We start from the raw sequence: 20234 nt of genomic DNA, 5'->3' as shown, positions 1-20234 counted from the left end.
TACCAACCTCAGCAACATTGCACAGCTCTGCCTTTTCTTTATTTAAGCATCTGTGATACCAGTCAACTTTTGCTTTGGGGATTTTCTCAGCAGTTCTGCCAATGCAGATGCTTTTGTCAATGCCTCTTCTGTGCTGCATAAGGGAATATAGCATATCGTAAGGGGGAAAAGAAAAGGTCTTTCCCTGTCTTAATTTCCACTCCTACAGTCTCCCACCCCCGAGATGGTGGGATATTCATAAACACACTTCCCACATACATGTCTATACCCACATAAAGCACAGGATCTACACAGCAATTCTGTTTGTAAGCAGCAGCTCCAAACTCTGTTCCTCTGGGTTAGCTGCTGGACAGCAAAGAGCGTATTTGATTGGCATTTATCACATACTCAGACATCAGGGTGAACAAGTGCTGGCTGGAACAAGCATCCTTTGCAGGCAGCTAAGGCAGACAGATGCGCTTGCACTTGTTCATCTTTCAGTATCTCACCAGGCTGCTGGCATGGGGTAGCACTGGGGGCTGCTCTCCAGTTAAGTCAGTTATGTATTTCTCCATTATCACCACAGATGAGTGAACACTTGGCAGGTTGAGCGTGTTATCAGAATGGCAGATGTAAGATCACAAGACCAGTAAGGGCTGTATTTTTCAAGCATGCTGTTAGTGGAAGATGCTGGCTTACCCATGTGGGATGTTCAGAAGAGAGAGAACCAGTGCCTGTTATTTTACAGGACTCAGAGGCAGTCCTTTTCCCCATACTGCTTCCACACCTGAGGCAAGCAGTAGCCCCAGCTGAGCAGGGCAAGCTGGCTTTCACCCACACTCTGCTCTCAGAATCTCTTCTGAAGCTCCCTTAAACTACTGCCCAGCAGTTAACATCAGGAGCAGAACCTCAGAGGGGCTGTGTGCATCACATTAAGTAATGTGCTTGAATTGCTTAGGGATGTTCATATGAAAGCCAAGTTGGTAGCGTATCAAGTCAACAAGTAAGACACACCTGAACTGAGCTTCTGTATGCAGGTGGCCAAGGAAGAGATCACACTTGTAAATGTGCTACTGGTGTTCTCTGTCATTAGCATCTACCTACCCAGAGCTCAAAGGAGTGACATCAAAGCCACTTCTTTGTGCTGATGAGTTCTTTAGACCAAAGGACTGGTTTTGGTACTCTATCCTGCCACATTAGGTTTTCATTGCCCTGGCTGTATGACTGCCTGCCTATGATGCCACATTATGGTTCTTATTTCCCAGATGAACACATTCAGCTATAAAACCATCAAGGAACTAAAATTGCTGCACTGACAAATCTCTCCTGGACAAGTAGAAAAGATCATGAAGGAGAAACATGATAAATAGACCCTAAAATGTTTAGATAATTCCTTATTCCATCACGTCCTATTTCTATTGCCCATCCTGTTTCCTGCAGTTCTACAGTTCTCCAACTATAATGTCCCACCTCTACATCTTCTAAAGCCTTGCAGCAGCGCTTTAGCAAGAGGGATGGGGAAGGGCATGAAAAACTGGTAGTTCCACTATTTGTGTTACTTCAGTTTACTCCAAGTCTAACAGTGCAATTCTTTAGGTGTTCCTGATACAAGCAACTGCAAAAGAACACGCTGGTTTGGTCCCCAGAATCCTCACTGCAGGAAGACCTCATGCATCCCAGCAGCTCAGAATACATCAGACAGGGTCAAAGCCAAATCATGAGGTTTTGACTCAGTTTTTAAACAGGCTTGGAGGGAATACTGAAGGAGAATTTTTCCCCCTTAGGACCTTCAGGCTAGTTTGGGACTGCCTTAGACCCAGAGGATCTTCCTGAACGCTGTTGCTTCTCCCTCATTTCCCAAAACAGTAATGCAGCTCATGCTTTACCTGCTTGTTACTGCCTCGAGAACCAGAATTCCTTATGTTAGGGATACATTGATGTCAAGTCATGCTAATGTTTCACGGAAAGTGTTGCCTGAGAGGCAAAGCACCAGATCCCTCCACCCATGCAGCTTGGAAGCCACATACTGACCTACCATGGTTAAAACAAATCAGCTTTCTACTTTTATTTAAACATGTCCCTGCCCATGGCAGGGGGGTTGGAACTGGATGATCTTAAGGTCCTTTCCAGCCCTAACTATTCTATGATTCAAATCATCAGGAGTGACTAAAGGGTTGACTACAGCTGCTTTATGGGAGGCAAATCCTATGGACCCAAATCCTGAGCTATGTTTTGCCCACTATAAAGACTCATTTAAGTAAAAGATAGTATCTTTCCTCTCTGATGTCCCAGCTCAGCTCCTGAGGTACGGGAACACTCCTTTTCTGTAATATTGAGCTAATGAAAGAAACGGGTTCTGTGCTTGAAACCAAAGCCCAGTTTAGCTCTCCAATAGAGAAACAGAACCATCAACCCTTAACAAGAGGCACAACTATTAGTCAAGAGCTTCTTAGCCATTTTATTTGAGTCACTCCTGGAGCAATAAGAACCCCAAACCAATGCCAAATAAGAAGAGTGGGATTTTTACTTTTCAGATCTTTTTTAGCTAAGTATTCTACAGCCTGAAAACCATTCTGCAGATCTGCAGCAGCTTTTGGATCAATGCTTCCCCAACATTCCTAAATCTGCTGCAAAATACACACTGTTATCCTCAGAGAGGTCAGCTCAAGGGACTGAATGCTTTCAAGTACAATCACACATAAAATAAAGAGCACAAACTAGAGTGCTTGGGTTTCCACCATAGCCGCTGCACACTAGATTTTGTAGAACAGCAACTGGAGTACATTTTCCTATTTATATACAGACAAGGTTAAGCTCACCAGTGGAGCAGTAAGCTTTATTCTTGTCAAATCCTAAAAAAAAAGAGGAATGGAAAAAGCCAGACGTTTAAAATACCGTATGTCTTGCTAAGAGAGATAGATGTTCTTGCTCATGTCTTGGGTACACGTCTCACATGCAGCAAAGGCGGCTGAATGCCTCAATTAGCTGTGAAAAGGTTTCTGCTGGGTATGCACAATGGGTGCCCTCTGGGAACATAAGTAGGAACTTTATAAAGATCCATCAAAATAACATGTAATGAAAAGGATCTGCGGTAATAAAAGAATTGCTATGATGAATCATATAAATGATTTATGTAATCTATAATTGGGAAGAAGGGGGGGAAACACATCACATAAAGGTGTGAAAATCACAGCAAAATAGAAAAAAACTATTCCCCACAGCAGGAGCCTCTGCCAGTGACCAAGGTATTTGGAAGACTTTGTGCTTTCACAAGAGGTTTGTCTCCTCACTTTGTTTTAGAACAAACGCAGCATAACATGTTCTCTTTACCCACACAGCTTTAAGAACACGTCAGCAGTACGCTATGACTAGCTTGGTACAAACCCCTAAATATTCAATTTTTGTCATTTTGATTGAATATTCCTTTGCTCTTGTGTTATGATAAACAGGAACACCTGATTGATGCTTCTTGTATAGTTCGTTAGTTCAAGCATCTCTAGAATACCTCTGCTTATGGATCTTCTGATACTTAGCAATCAGGAACAGTCTTCTCACACAGCTGTTGTCTGTAAATCTATTCACATTGCAGACCTCCGAAGCCCTTCCATTTCTGTTGTACTTTGGAAATGGCACAATGAGATCATTTACAGGTGGCTACAGGACCAAAAGTATGGTATTACTGTTGCACACATACTTATCCGATATGATTTCTTTTGTGCATGCACAAAGTTAGTGGGTTTTATTGCTGCTTTGATTTTAAGAGGAACAACCCACAATGAAAACAAGGTCTTTCTCATGACTTGCCTAGTCTCAAGCAATGATACTAATGGCTTAAATTGCAGCTTGTGTTCAGCTTGCCTTGGGCAATAATCATTCATCTGCCCTGCTCACCACAGGGGATTAAACTCCTTTGGTGTTTCTCAGATTTCTCTGGATCTGACCAGCCCGAAGTAATTTGTGCCCTCTGCAGATGGTGTGGAGAAAAAACCCATTGATTGCTAACTGCTGAGTACTGTTAACATAAAATAACACTGGGAATAAATGAGCAAATCTGGTTATTTAAATAAGTGATGGTTTAGGACCCTGTCTAAAGTACAGGTAACCTCGAGCTGAACTAACCACCATTTGGGGACAATGAACTTGGGCCCCTTCCTACTTGCACCAATACAATTCCACCCTGACCTGTCTGCTGCAAATTAATCTAGCTTCGTATTCCATGTGGGTTTCCTGGCAGTTATTCACCAGCTAGGAGGAGCTTTGAAAGTCCTGGCTAATTACCAGTTATTGTTCTTGTCACTAGAGATACATTGTCTGTAATGAGAGGTGAAGCACAAATGTCTCATTAGCTGGTTTGGATAATACAGGAATTTGGATTCTTTTCCTGTGCTGCAAAGTGAGCTGGGAATATAGAGCTCGGTTCCTCATCCTGCCCCTTCCTCACTGTGTAGCTGCAGGGAGGTAACTGGCAGATGAACCTTTATCCTGACATAACATAAAGTGTTCTGCTATAACAAAGCCAGCTATAATTCCATCAAAAATGACTCCCCTAGTTCAGATTTCCTGACTCATGTAAAGGAATTACTGTCTTTGTCCTACCAACATCTTCAGGCTTGCTGGCAATGATAGGATGTTGGTAGACCTAAGGACACAACCAGCAAAGCAGGACTGGGAAAACCCCATTTGCCCCTGAAGAGGATGGTCTTGAGCTAGCGATTCCCAGCTTCCGATGTGCCTATGAACACAACTCCCATCACCAACCCTGAAAAATGGAGGAATCTCTTGGGAAGATTCCAGAAATCCAGCACATCATGGCTGACTTCTTCCAGGCCAGCTGGGGGTACAGAAAAGCACATCCTCCTTTCAAGTTCCCACAGACTGCTGGCTGGAGGCCTTTGCGTCACTCTGGACCTCATGATGGCAGAAGCTGGTGAGTGTTAGTGATGGACCCCAAAGTTAAAGTGAACCTCCTGGCAAGCTTCAAACCAGAAGACCAGCAACTACTAAAGAAACCATGTAACCCTGAAGGACTAACCTGACCCATAGTTCACACACACGCTATCTGAAACTGAGTAGTATGCAGGCTATTAATGGGTACTAGTAATGGCTATTACTGGGTAGTAGAGGCTATTAATGAAAGGGTAAATAAGAACCTCTCCCAACTATGAAATATCAGTGACAGGAATTCAGGCTCTATTGCACTTTTTTCCTTCTATTTACTCTGCTTTTCACCCATTTCTTTACACTTTTATCTGTAAACCAACATAGTTGCACAAACCCCAGACCAGCAGCCTCCTCCAGATCTCCATCAGACTTCAAAAGTGCAATGGCTGCTCTCAGGACAGACCCAAGGAACTACTCCACACTGAGCTTGCCCTCTTTTCAGCGCTGCTGTTTAGTCTGAAGGAAATGCTAGCGACTGCTTAGTGACCTCAGCTGCACCAGGAAGGGAGATCCGGAAAGGCTGCAGGGTTTTGTCATTGTCCTACTTTATAAACAATGAAAGTCAAGGAGGACACGTGCTGCGAGGAGAATAGGAAGTAAAAAGTTAAAAGAAACAGCACAAGAGGGCATTTCAAGTGAAATGAGGAACACTGTCACATGCAGACAGATCTGGCAGGGACTAGGAAGAGGCCAGGCACAATCTGAAACTGCACAAAACCATAAACCCTGGTGTTTCAATTATACTGGAGGTTCATTCCCCAAGCAGGGACAATGCCACTGCAGCAGTCCATGCAGCCAACTTGTGCTGAGCCCCACCTCAGGGTGGGCATTTCCCCTGGAACCCAGACTCAGAGGTGAGCACTCTTGACATCAGCAAGCGCATGTAACTGGTGGCAGCAAGGAGGAACCCACAATGATCAGAAGACAGATGTGACAGGCCATTTCTGGCTTACTGTATTTCTGCCACAAGCAAGAGGATATGTGACACCTCCCTTGTGCCACTGGTGATAACTGCTTCCAGAACCAGGACAGTGAAGAGGCATAGAGCTAAAAGCCTCTCCTGCCAAGTCAGGCTGCAGGGATTCTCTCAGCCCATATGGATTTCCCCCCATATTATACATGTCCCATAGGCACCAGCTTGTCACAGTTTCATTCCCAGTTTTAATAAAAGAGATATTAACAATGCAGAACCTCTGTGCTCAGACTTTCGTTTTCCTAATGGGCTTTGTTTTTTCAGATATATATTGCATTAGGTGTATGAGAGTGGTGGGGGACACCTACCAGTTCATTATCAAAGACTTCGAAGTTCATAAGTTAACATCACACCAAACTGATGCAGGATGAATCACAGGTTAAAAACAAAATTAAACTTGCTCAACATCAATCATACCCAGTTATTTGACATAACTGCATGTATTATATATTAGTTTCTCCAATGACAAGCATTTGCCATTCCAATGCATGAAAACTTGCTGATAACGACTAAGATCCTCCTTCTGACCAAGTCTTTTGCTTATTCCAACCTTGTTGGTAAAGGAAAAAAAACCCTGAAGGATAAAACCAGTGAAACCATCCAGAACCACATACACTTTGCTACTCTCATACTCCTCTCCCTGGTGGGTCTTCTCTTGACATCAGTCACAGCAAGAGATCAGGGAGCTGCTCACTGGGAGTTTTCACTAAGATTATGTGACCCTACTGGTGTCTCCTGCCCCAGGCACTTCCTAATCTTACAGAAATGTAAATTGGAAGGAAGAGCAGATGCCATCTACTCCAAGCTGCTGCCCAGAGAAGGAGCTGCCTCACTGCCAGCACATCATGTGCCAGACTAGTCAAGACTTCAAGACCTCCAAGCAAGCCCACCACTGGAGACAGCAGCTCACTCTGGTGCTGCAGCACTTCCCTAGGGAAGAGGTTTCTTCTAATGTTCAACCCAAACCTCCAAAGCTGCCACTTGTTGCCACTGCTTATTCTACTATAAAAATACGGATCTTTCAACTGTGCGTGAAAAGCCACGGAACTACACTGAGTGCCATAAGGTACATCTATGTTGGTTACAGCCATGCCAGGCAGATAGTTAGCAACTCACTGAATGTCTGTGTAATTATTTAGTAAGTTACTAAGGAGCATGATTACACTTCCCATCGTTCCAGTATGGTAACACAGAATTCAGCCAGCAGTACAGGTATCACAGCTCAGGTGATCTCTCCCCTCTTAGAGACCCGTTCTTTTCCAGCTTCTTTATTTACCCATTTACCATTTACCCTCTTTATTTACCCATTTCTCTTTAAGTAGTGAACTGAAGAATCAGTTATCTTGATGCATTTTTCCTCATGCTCCAATGGCATACTAAACCATGCTGTTCTTTTTGCATAACAATTATGCACAATATTGCCCAGTAATCTCATACATTTTTCTTAGTTACAATATATGGATTACAGGCTTAAACACTAAAACCACTCTCCATTTGAAGGATACTGTTCCATTGTTGACACGGTTTAGTGGTGGTCTTGGCGGTCCTGGGGTAATGGTTGGACCTTAAAGGTCTTTCAAACCTTGTTGATTCTATGATTCTATTCTATGTCCTCCCACCACTTTTCATGCTGTTTCTTACTTCCAAGTGGCCTCAAGCAGTGAATTCATGAACGGGGTTTTCTAAACAAGCCTGTATTTCCTTCCCCTTACTGATCTGTTGTATAAAGAAATACCTTTAAATATTATCATTGATTCTTTACAGATTCCTCATTGTACCATCTCTACATTACATGCACTGAAGTTTTAATTTTCTCCTCTGTTCATATTCCTGTTTTACCCCCAGCTTGAAAGATTTTATTTAATAAGTGATTTGCATAATTATTCTGCAAAAGATGCTGTCACAATAAATAAGGTTACTACTAGAACAGAGTAATGAATTCAGAAAGTAATTATGAAACTGCACAAAAACAACCCCATTTTAGATACATCACAGTGAATTATGAAGTAGTGCCATACTGTTTATTTCAGATCCATCATATCTCAAACGGCACCAACCCAGAAACTTTTGCAAGCCTGGGCCAAGCAACAAAACTCTCAGCAATTCATCATTTGCAAAGAAACAGAAACCAAGAACAAAAAGATCAATTTATAAAGCCTGTGTCTGAAGTTACACTTTCTAAACTATCAAGTTTGTGAAGTATAACATAGACAAACAAAAAAAGCAGTTTCTGCTATAGGTCTAAATCCATGCTAAACAGGAGAACTTTTGGAGTGGGATGGTTTTGCTTCTGCCAGCACAGCTCCAACTACTAGATACATGAGAGCAGTGCCACGTAACAGGCACTCATATCAGCAGTCAGCTCTCCACGCTGCCTCTGATTTAGGAGTTACAGATTAACTGGTTTCTTAGTGGTACCACTATTCAAATTCTGCTTCTTGGCACTGCACATGCAGGGGCTGACATTCATCAGAGCATGGAAGTCTGGTCAGCTAAGCACTTGGAGAGCTGCAATACAGGTGTACGTAACAGAAACTATATTTAGGATGTTAAAGCTAAGCAGTACCATGAAAGATCAGAGTCATCAAGTCAGTCACTGAGTGGTTTGGGTTGGAAGGGACCTTAAAAATTATCTACTTCCAACCCCCTGCCACAAGCAGGGACACTAGAGGAGGTCGGTCCAAGCCCCATCCAAGTATTCTATAGGCTGCAGTAGGGGCAGGCTTCACATTATTCTGTGTATGCAAGATCCAGCCATGGTTGTGGGATTTCCTCCCCTCACATCAGAGAGTAATTCAGTTATGAGGCCTGTCCATTCATTGTCTTTCTGCCAATCTGTATAGCATAAGAATAATTACTTGGAGACATTTGTTCATTGCAACTATTTGACGAGCCAAGAGATTGTAATTATTTTCTGTAGACTAGGCTTAAATTCTGGTGCTGCGGTTTCAGGCTGCTGCAGCTGGCAGCTCCATTGACTTAGGGGCACGTGCTTATTAAGAGGAGTCTCAAAAGTTCTCCTTCCTATGTACCTTACAAATAAGCATGCCAAATGTCCTGAAATGTTCCAGCAGAGAAAACCTCTGCAGAGCTTTAGCAAGCTATAAACCAATGGGGCATCAAACATCAACCTCTCTTGTTCAGTTGTTCACCTCTCCAATAAATTGTGCTGTCTCATTAGACTTTAAAGCATAGGAACAAAGTTATTTAAAGGCGTTCAAAGAGTTTATTGAAGAATGGGTTTGAATCTGGTTGTACTGAAGAGCCTTTATTTCATTCAGGTTGTCTTGCTCCAAGGGTGGTAGAAATGCTTTACTGAAGAGATGGAGCCTTACAATTAACTCTCTCCCTTGCCCCCCAATCTGTAATATTAATCTTGTGCTATCTTTATGCTGAAGTTGAAGTATTTTCAAGTTCTCTCTTTGCTTTTGGTCCTGAATGCAGAATACCTTACTTATCCTGCTGAGACTTCCTGGAAATCTGCCTGGAATCACAAGCAGTAAGAAGTAGAGTCCCAGACTGGTTTGGGTTGGAAAGGACCTTAAAGCTCACCCAGTTCCAATCACTGCCGCGGGCAGGGACCCCTTCCACTAGAGCAGCTTGCTCCAAGCCCCTGTGTCCAACCTGGCCTTGAACACTGCCAGGGATGGGGCAGCCACAGCTTCACTGGGCACCCTGTGCCAGCGCCTCAGCACCCTCACAGGGAAGAGCTTCTGCCTAAGAGCTCATCTCAGTCTCCCCTCTGTCAGGTCAAAGCCATTCCCCCTTGTCCTGTTGTTACACGCCTTTGTTAAAGCCCCCCAGCTTTCAACCTTCTTCAAGCCTCTTCCCTCATGCATATCTAAGAATATTCCACTACCAAGCGAGCTGGACACGGGTGATGGAGCCAGCATCCTACTCATTCCCCCACCGCTGCTACCAAACATACAGCAGAGAAGAACAGAACGAAAACAAGATGGCAACAGCACATACTGTCTGTATAGGGGAACTGCCAGGACAGCCTGGGAAAAAGTCAACCCCTTTAAGAAAACAGGAGGTCAGGAAGAAAAGTAAAATGCTCAGAATGCATCAAAAGCCATGAGATGCATAGAAAAAAAGCTGTAAAGAAAATGAAAGTGCCAGGGTTTTTTTGCAAGTAGATTTACATTCAGAATTTAAGCTCAAATTCAAGGGCAAAAGCAAACTGAAGTAGATTCATGACCATAACATCACATCTGGGGAAGTGCAGCCCAGGTAAAAGAATGATTTGTACACATCCCATCCCAGGTCTGTAAATATTCGTATTTAGGGCACACTATGTATCATACACACTTCAGCAAGTACAATAATCCACAATCCTCTTGAATCACTATATGTATTACTATTGCATTTCTATGGTTGAAGATGATATCAGAAGTATAGTTGAGGGGAGGGGGGAAGGGGAGAGAGAAAGGTGGGTTTGTTAAAGCAACATTCATCTACTTGAAAGCTTGTTGGATCTTATTGCAGAGGCATGTATTGCCTGAAGCAAAAGAGCTGTGCATCTCTGGGGCTCATCCCAGGGTCAGGATAAACCCAGGCTCCAGAAGAGATGGACAGTTCAGTGTATTTCAGAAGTGCTGACCTCAGGACTGAAGGGTTTCTGCCAACGTCTGCAGAAAGCCACATGGACGGGACTTGGAGCAAGCTGCTCTAGTGGAAGGTGTCTCTGCCCATGGCAGGGTTGGAACTGGATGAGCTTTAAGGTCCCTTCCAACACAAACCAGGCTGGGATTCTGTGAAGAGTGGCAGTTACACAGACTCCTACCTCAGAACTCTCCAGGGACAGCTACTATACTGTGGCACAATACTGATGAGAGCTGTGAGCCACTTTACCCTGTGTGTGTCTCACAAACCTCATCAAGCAGTCATTCACACCTGTAACTTGTACTATGCCATGCCTCATTAAGACTCGAACACACAGCATGCAAAGGTATGAAGATGAAAAGCCAAATCCCATTGTGAATTATGCTGGTCCAGTTCCAGTGTCAAGCTGAATTTTGGGCAGTTCAAGCACAGGAGATCACTGCTTGTAAGAACATCATGACTCACTATCCAAAGAGCTTTTTAAGGAAAAGTTGATTAAATACGTTCTTATCAATTAATCAGCTATTTTCATGATGGTCCATGGTGCTCACCAGAGATTTTAATAAACCTCTGTCTTTACGTACATATTCCTGTCAATTGGCTGATTGGCCAAGAACAGAGTATGAGAGAGGACACTCTCCCCCCAGTTTAATTACACTGCGGCTTATTAATTGTAAGGTACATTCTTGTGAGAAATAATGCACTGCCATTATTAAACTAAAGATCATTTTAGATAAGTCAGTGGGTGCTGCTCAAATGTATTATAGCTCAGGCCTAGAGGGTAATGCATTTAGATAAAATGAAAGGGTATTTCAGTTGTTGGTACTTACTCTGTTCCTATCTCATTTGGGTAAACAATAAACCCAAAATCTAGCAAAGATGCTCAATTATATCCTGAGGTGTTAGAGGTGACAGTTTAGTTAATCTAAAATATAAAACACTCTTCAGTACATTGAAAACTCCTTGGCTGGAGCTTACTGTATCCTTAAGCATTTTGCATTCACAGTGAGTAGTTAATTGCAATTAACTCTTTTGTTAATTGTCAGGAGACCATACACTACAATAAACTTGTCTTCATATAGGATTTATCTCCCAGGAACAGCATAAGAATTTCAAACAGAAATATTGATATGAATTCTAGAGATGTATCTGTCATTACCAGAGAGAATAAAAGTGGCACAACATCCAAGAACTTGACTCTGGACTCAATAAGGAAGTACTGTGCAGTATCCCATTTCTAACTGGCCTTGAAAACTGAAGGATGCTTCTCTGCAGAAGAGGAAAAGCATGCTGAAAAACACCTGGGAACTGCAGAAAGGCACAAGTTTTTCCAGTTCTGTCAGATCATGAAATCATTCCTCCAGTTTAGGCTTCTTAGAGAAGAACTATTGAACTTTGGTGATGTAAATTTAACTCTCTGAGTAACTGTACAAAGCTTTAGGTTTATACAGTTACTTGATGGAAGGTGGATGGACAAGGCTGAAAAAACAGCCTATTTTCTGCCCTCCATTCCCACTGCTTTGTGTAACATTGTTACCTGAAATGCAGCATTTACAGGCTGGCCATTGCCTACAAGTGAATTGGAACAGAGGCTTATGATTGGCATCCTTCTGCAGTTTCACTATTTCAGCCTTGTGGGCTACTTAGAAGGATTGCTTTTAGATATGGAGAAAAGTGTATCTGTATATTAAGGCATCATATATCACAACTGCTTCTTTGGGAAAAAATATGTAAATACATTCATGGATATATGAAGCTTTGTGAGCCTGAAAACTGTTTCCAAGACTCGCAAACCATCCAGTTCCACAAAAGGCCCTAACCCTGATTTAACTGCTAGCTCCAATATAATCAAACCAGGGAAGTGGGAAAACACTTGATTTCACACCTAAGCCCACAGGTGACCTGGTACAGATTCTGCTGAATAACTGATCTAAACAGGATGGAATTTTCTAGTGACTACTTTGTTACCAGGATTGCAAAGCTACAATCTTCTGTGCTAACATTCCCCCAGATTCGATCCCTGTGTATTTCCCCTGCATACCAAGCGGGCAGTCTGCAGCTGTTAGGATATAAGCACCAGTAAGCATTAATATTTAGATCTCTTCAGACCTGGGTATAAACATTTTCCAGTGAGAGAGATATCCATCTTCCTGAACAACATAACTGTGCCTGGAGAGTCAGTGGAAAGAAAAATGGCATCTTCTCAAATAACAATCTCAGATTTACAAAGGATTTCACTGTTATAACTCTAGAAAGTGAAATTAGAATATTTATTCAACACATTCAGTTCAGCTTATGTAGTAATTGTGCTCAGAGGGAGCATTAGACAGTGCATAGACTTGGAAATGCCATATAACAGCCTTAAACTTTAAGTGTCATTTGAGGATTCTGGCTATCACTTGTTTATGGGGATGTTAAGTGCACAGACATTCATTTAATTTTAATGGCACAATATCATTTCAGGCTTTGCTTTGGTTTCTGCTACAACTCCAAAACACAGGGATACCAGAATTAACTGTGCCCGAAGAGCTGAACCAACAAATCTTAAACAGAGGCTTTACTTGACAGGAAAGCTGTGTGGTCCACAGGTGAAGGGCTTCACCTCGCATCACGATGAATTGTCAAAGCTGAGCTGCAGCCTTCACAGGAACAGTTTCCTCAATACCTCTGCCTTGGTGGGCTGACAGGAAAGGGTGCAGACTCCCACATGCACAACCAAGCAGCTGTGGAGCTGACATACACAACCAAAGCATTGGACCATCGGAGGCCACTTGATGGGGGCTGCCTGCAGATACACCAGAACTGGCAATGAGACCTGCCTGGGAGGTACATGAAGCCCACACCTTTATCCTGCCTGACTACCCATAAAACACCCGTTAGACTAACAGTGGTCAGCGTCACTTTGCTACTGGAAATCACATTTTGTCCTTGACATTGAGTCTTGCTTGGCTGAAATGTTGTTCTGTGACACTGCCATTATGGTAGTCCTTAGTTACTGGTAGGTATCACTCACATTAATGCTAGTCATGGTGGGAAGCAATAACTAAACTAATAGGTGGTCAGTGTCAGCTCTTGCATGTTCCTATCGGGAATCACAAAATGAGAGAAAAGATGGATGTTACCCTGAGACTCTGGCAAGCTGGATGCTCTGCTGGGGAAAAGTTGTGAAACCACAGCCAGTTCAGACACCAAGATGCCCTGGTGTGTTTAGGGGCCCAAAATGGAGGAGCACATCCACCCTGAGCTCTGTGCTTTGCTCCCTCCTTCACAAGCGGGCTGATGACACTGCCTGGCTGGGCTGTAAGTGAGAATAAGTAGGCCAAGTGCTGTGAAACACTGGGACATTACAGTAGGCGGCATTCAGAGTCTTGAAGCAGGCTATACAGGGGTAAAGGTCAATGTGACATACACAATACAGCAAATGGAAGCTATCAAACATCCACTGGCACCATTGTAGGCCTTAGCCCAAGAAACAGCTGTAAGGCACAAAACCTTAATAAGCTTTTTACGTGAATTTCAGCATCTCAGAGCTTGGCAAATCACTGCTGATTCCCTCACAAGTAACTTGTTTTTTCCCTCACAAGTAACTTGTTTTTTCCCCTCACAAGTAACTTGTTTTCCTGGAAGTCATTTGGGATAAGACCCAGCTCACATTGGCTTAATTTTAATTTTTAAAGAAAATTTATTGAAAAATACTCCTGCTCTGCTCTACCAACATGCAAGAAATAAACCCAGTTCCAGTTCACTCCATTCAGAGACTGCCCAAACTGAGGTCCCCTTTATCTAACAGTGCCCAGTAAGGCATCTGCTGCTGGATGCTTTGTGCTACACATTTCCTGGGACTTAGGGCAGGCATAGACTGACGTTTCCATTTTAATTAAGAAATCAGTTACTGAAGATGCTATCAGCAAAAGGCAGTTGCAGTTGATACAAAGGGTTAACAGCGCATCACTGTAATGGGAAATTAACAAGTTCCTGCGATTAGCCATCTAATTCAGTAAGAAGTTGCATTTTCTCATTGCATTCATTGCTCTTCCCAGCGAATTCCAACTGCAGAAAAAGATGGGAAAGGTAAGACCCAGCAAGGAACATCAGGTTCAACTGCTACCCAGCCTCCGAGCACACTCCAAAGCTGACCAACATTGCATGGCTATACCCGCTCCAAGGAAAGCTGGAGGGACTCAGCAGCTGGTTTGCACAGCACCAGCTGCCCTTACACAAAATATGGGTAGTTTTAAGTAGCAGTCTGAACACAGTGTTCAACAACGGATTAACTGGCTCAGATCAAGGCAACACCTGGCAGCACAAACCTCTGAGCAGGGTAAGCCTCGTGTATGGAAACATTCGGGATGTGCTATCGGGAGCTTCACCCAGCCCCTGCTCTGCCAACACAACATAAGCTCAACACAGCAAAAGTCAGCAAAGACACCGGGACAGGAAGCTCTCAGTCACACCTTTCTATCTGCCTATGGCTGGATCCAAGATCAAATGTTAAGCCTGATATTTTCAGAGATCATAAGGAGAGCAGCACTTCAGCTCTGACTCAAACCCACCAATGGAGAAGGAGTGCTGAATTCTATTTCACAGCAGATTATATGTTACCAGCCTAGCTCTCACCCTCCTTTCTTTCTTATCATTAAAGAGAAGGAAAACCACAAAACATTGATTTTGCTTCCATTTCTGCTTATAAATCAAGCCACAAAACGTATCTTAGCCTTTATCTATGAACTAGGAAAACATTTGCTGGCTGTATTCTGAAGTACTGCAATTCAGTCTTCTTTTAGTGCAGGATTATTTCTTGAGGAGCAAAGCTGACACAAAAGTCTCCATTTCCCAGCTAGAAGAAAACAGAAGTAAATCCAGAGAACATCCCTTTTGTAGCAAGTCTGTGGATATTTTTTCCAGTTCCAGGTGACATAGTTTGTAGACAATGCTGCTTAAATAGGTTTTAAATTTATACAGAGCACAAAAATTTAGCAAATCACTAAGAAATGGGAGAAAGTGTCCACAAAAACTGAATAAACAAATAGCTGCAAAAGAATGAAGAACTGCCCGCTGTAGGACATGATCAGGTTTGAGAACATTGAAGGAACCTGAAGGTGCACAGACCATGGGATGTGATAAAATACACCCATGGGTCCTGAGGACACTGGCAGATGAAGCGGCTAAGCCACTCTCTGTCATACTTGAGAAACTGAGGCGGTTGGGTGAAGTTCCAACTGACTGGAAAAGGGTAAATAAATGCCCCATTTTTAAACAGGGACAAAGGAAGACGCAGGGAGCTATAGACCAGTCAGTCTCACCTCAGTGCCCAGCAAGATCATGGAGCAGAGGCTCCTGGAAACTGCTAAGACACATTGAGAATTAGCAGGTGGTTGGTAGCAGCCAACATAACTCCATCCAGAGCAAATTGTACTCAGACTTGTGCAAGGCATTTGACACTGCCCTGCATGATATCCTTGTCTGTAAACTGTAAAGACCTGGACTTGATGGATGAACCACTTGGTGGAAAAGGAAAACTCAAAGAGTTGAAGTTGACTGCTCAATACCTAAGTGGAGGCTGGTGATGAGTAGTGTTCCTCGGGGTCAGTACTGGAACCCCAGTTGTTTAACCACGGTTGTTGCCTTTATTGGCAACATGCACTGTGGGACTGATGCACTCTCAGTAAGTGCCAACACCACTGAGCTGTGAGGTGTGGTCCACACTCTGAAGGGAAGGGATGAGACACTTGAGACATGGGCCCGTGCAAACCTTGTGACATTCAACAAGGCCAAGTGCAAGGTGCTGCAAAGGGTCAGAACCCAAATACAAGCCCAGGCTGGGAGGAAAATGGATTGAGAGCAGCCCTGAGGAGAAGGTCTTAGGGGTGTTGGTTAATGAGAAGCTCAGCATCACTCAACTTCAGTGTGTGCTTGAGCCCAGAAACCAACTGTGTGCTGGGCTGCATGGGATCCTACCTGCAGCACTACATGCAGCTCTGGAGCCCTCGATATAGGACATGCAACTGCTGGAGCAAGTCCAGAGGAGGCCATGCAGATGAAGATGAATCACCACTCCATGTCAGTAAGAAGTGATTCAGCAACAACACAAGAAGCTGGACCAGAACTCTCCTTTTGAGGTTTACTAACAACAACACGTCCATGGTAATCTGGCAAGTCAGTGAAAAAGATGAGACCCCCCCTCAGCCCCCAGAGTCCTGTGTCCTGCTTTGGGTACCCCCACACACATGAAGGATGTGGACCTGTTGGAGCAAGTCCAGAGGAGGCCATGGAGATGCTGCAAGGGCTGGAGCAGCTCTGCTCTGGAGCCAGGCTGAGAGAGCTGGGCTGGGTCAGCCTGGAGAAGAGAAGGCTCCTGAAGGGGAGACCTGAGAGCAGCTCCAGTGCCTAAAGGGGCTACAGGAAAGCTGGAGAGGGGCTTTGGACAAGGGACTGTAGGGACAGGACAGGGGGAATGGCTTTAACCTGCCAGAGGGGAGACTGAGATGAGCTCTTAGGCAGAAGCTCTTCCCTGTGAGGGTGCTGAGGCGCTGGCACAGGGTGCCCAGAGAAGCTGTGGCTGCCCCATCCCTGGCAGTGCTCAAGGCCAGGTTGGACACAGGGGCTTGGAGCAAGCTGCTCTAGTGGAAGGTGTCCCTGCCTGTGGCAGTGATTGGAACTGGTTGAGTTTTAAGGTCCCTTCCAACACAAACCAGGCTGGGATTCTAAAAAGAAAAAATTAAAAAAAAAAAAAAAAAAAGTATTCCTGAACGTTGGAGCAGCTCAGTTTGGTTCATTGCCTTTCACTGCCTTGTCTTCTGTCTTATGTGAAGCCCTTAAATGATTTTTTTTCTGGCTCAGGTTTATCCACAACTTTGCCCTCAGTTTGTTCTCTCCTAATTTTAATGCTGTTTTCAATGACTTGTTCACTGAAGTCTTTTGTTTTGTTCAAAGTCACCCATTTCAAAACTTTGCTGTTCCTTCGCTGCTATTGCAGTCTTACCTTTTAGCCTCCTTTCTTCTGAAACAGAACAGAAGAACAGATGGAGAAAGTAAAAAGGACAAGAGGAAGTAGTGAAAATAATGATAAATCGAGACTAAAAAGGAAAGAAAAGAAAAGCCAGTTTATCTGTATGTGCCAGCCAAACTTCCGTCAGTTACACTCCTAACTAGAGATGCTTTTGTTGGGAGATGTGTGTCAATTTACTGAACCAACCTTGAAGAAAAATGTATTTCAAAGTCAGAGAAAGAAAGTTAAAAATAAGGAGATAGTCTCCCATAGCCTTAATAAGCAGCACAAAACCCAGCTTTGATCTTAAGCATTTATCTACATCCAAACACCTCTGGAGGCACAAAGAGCACAACCTGATGTGTACTCACTCTTTAAATTTGCAGTTACCCAACAAAAGCAATTCTGCTGCCCCTGCAGATGATACTGGACACAGACAAAGACAAAGCAGAGACCAGGAGCAGGTTATCCAGTAGGATTTTGGTTCAAGGACTGATTTCAGAAACCCATTTGAAATTCTGCTGAACAAAAGATCACTTTCGGACTCAAAACTGAGCAAGACGCAGACAGACTGCAGCTCATTAAAACTTACAGAGCAGCTCTTGAGGCTCTTTGCTTTTACTCAAGCAAATACCCAGGAAGCTGTTCTGCCTTTGCAGAGAGTAAAAACATGGCAATCACTGGGGAAAAACCCCAACCAACACAAGAAAACACCCACAGAAGTACTAGGACTATAGACTCTTAAAAGGGAAATAAACACCAAAGGAGAAAGCATCATTATGCCTGTAGCTCATCCAGAGTCTTTTGTTTTCCAAGCTAAGGCAAACCCTCAAGTTCTTCTCTGAACAATACAAGGTTTTACTTCACTGGGAAGTTACTTGTTTCAGTGAAAAGTAAATAGAATTTGCAAATTCTATTTTCTCTTCAAAAGGCTCTTTTGGAGTGAACTCTGGCATAATCCAGCAAAAGCACATGGTAAGTGAGTTAGCAATAAGGATTCCTTTAGCAGAGACAGCAAGCAACCAGTTCATTTGTGCTGAGAGCTGTACCAACACACATCACACAGAGAGCAAGCTTGATTCATGTCAGAAGAAGAGTGAGCTGCCCAACAGACACTTTAGCAGGATCATAGAATCATAGAATAGTTAGGGTTGGAAAAGACCTTAAGATCATCAAGTTCCAAACTCTGCCTTGGGCAGAGATGCCTCACCCTAGACCATGTAGCCCACGGCTTTGTCCAACCTGGCCTTGAACACCACCAGGGATGGAGCATTCACAGCTTCCCTGAGCAACCCATTCCAGTGCCTCACCACCCTTACAGGAAAGAACTTCTTCCTTATATCCGATCCAAACTTCCCATGTTTCAGTTTTAACCCATCACCCCTTGTCCTATCACTACAGTCCCTAATGAAGAGTCCCTCCCCAGCATCCCTATAGGCCCCCTTCAGACACTGGAAAGCTGCCATGAGGTCTCCACTCCAGGCTCAACAGCCCCAACTTTCTCAGCCTGTCTTCATACAGGAGGTGCTCCAGCCCCTGATCATCCTCGTGGCCTCCTCTGGACTTGTTCCAACAGTTCCATGTCCTTTTTATGTTGAGGACACCAGAAGTGCACACAATGCTCCAGGTGAGGTCTCACAAGAGCAGAGCAGAGGGGCAGGATCACCTCCTTGGACCTGCTGGTCACACTCTTTTTGATGCAGCCCAGGATACGGTTGGCTTTCTGGGCTGCAAGCGCACACTGAAGCTGGCTCATGTTCACTTTCTCATCAACCAACACCCCCAAGTAAGACAACCTTTTGTACAATCGGCTGGATATTATGTCTCCATTGATTCTCTTCTTTCCCTGGGAGCTGCAGCGAGGGCAGTCAGAGGGTTAAACCAGTAGATATAGAGCAGTGACCCTGCAGGGTAGGCAGTGCTCCCCTCTGGGACAGCAGGAGGTACTGGGTGAGCACATGCTGAATGTGGCTTTACTTCCTGTATCAAATATCCTGAGTCGGTTTTCTACCATTAAGGTACTTTGAGGAGAGCTATCATGCTTTGTACCAAATGTACCAGACCAGGCATGTCTGGGGAGTTTATAATGGGCAGATCTGAACTGGAAGAAGTTTGGCAAACCCCCACAAGTGTATTTGTTAGGCACATCCACGAGGTTTCTTGTGTCTGCTTTTTATTAAAGAAGAGTATTAGAGACAGGGAGAGAACACACACATCAGAAAGAATTTGAAGTCACTTACAAAGAGGATTCAAATGGGTATTGTCAGCACTGTTACAAAGAAAGAGTCTAAAAACTCGTCACTGTTTACACTGAATTTCTTGTCTCCAAACCACCCATACACACACATTGTGATGGAATATTTAGCTCTGCTCTGACACTAATTACATCAATTCGATGTAGACGTTCAACAACACATTGGCAAAAGAGTAGTCACCTTTGGGACAGAAGAGCAGGATTCTCTTGCCTCTGTTCTTGAACTTCATGCATTTTTGGGTATCCCCAGTAAAAAAACTAGATTTAAACAGATTGAGTGATTTCCTGAAAAATGAGTCAGACCTGTTCTCCCAGGCCAGGCCTCCTCCAGAAATCTGGATTTTATGTGAAATCTATTCAGAAGTCCAGTGGTTTTCAGCACCGAACTTAAACAGGATATTCAGAAGCATGCTGTGAAAGTTATATATAATTGTAAGCTGTTTATTTTAAACCACACTGAACACTACATAAGCCATAAGAATCTAAGCCCACTT

At 43.6% G+C, this 20234-nt stretch overlaps 1 protein-coding gene across 9 annotated transcripts in view; it reads right to left on the bottom strand.

Moving 5' to 3' along the window:
* Positions 1-20234, bottom strand: part of KCNIP1 (potassium voltage-gated channel interacting protein 1) — a 403546-nt gene that overhangs the window by 58958 nt on the left and 324354 nt on the right. The gene's annotated exons all lie outside the window — the stretch shown is intronic.

Source organism: Pezoporus occidentalis, unplaced genomic scaffold, assembly GCF_034315485.1.
Source record: "Pezoporus occidentalis ecotype Australia unplaced genomic scaffold, CSIRO_AGI_Poc_V1 ctg33, whole genome shotgun sequence".
Lineage (NCBI taxonomy): Eukaryota > Metazoa > Chordata > Aves > Psittaciformes > Psittacidae > Pezoporus > Pezoporus occidentalis.
Note: the sequence above shows the minus strand (reverse complement) of the source record. Positions and strands in the feature narration are given on the sequence as shown.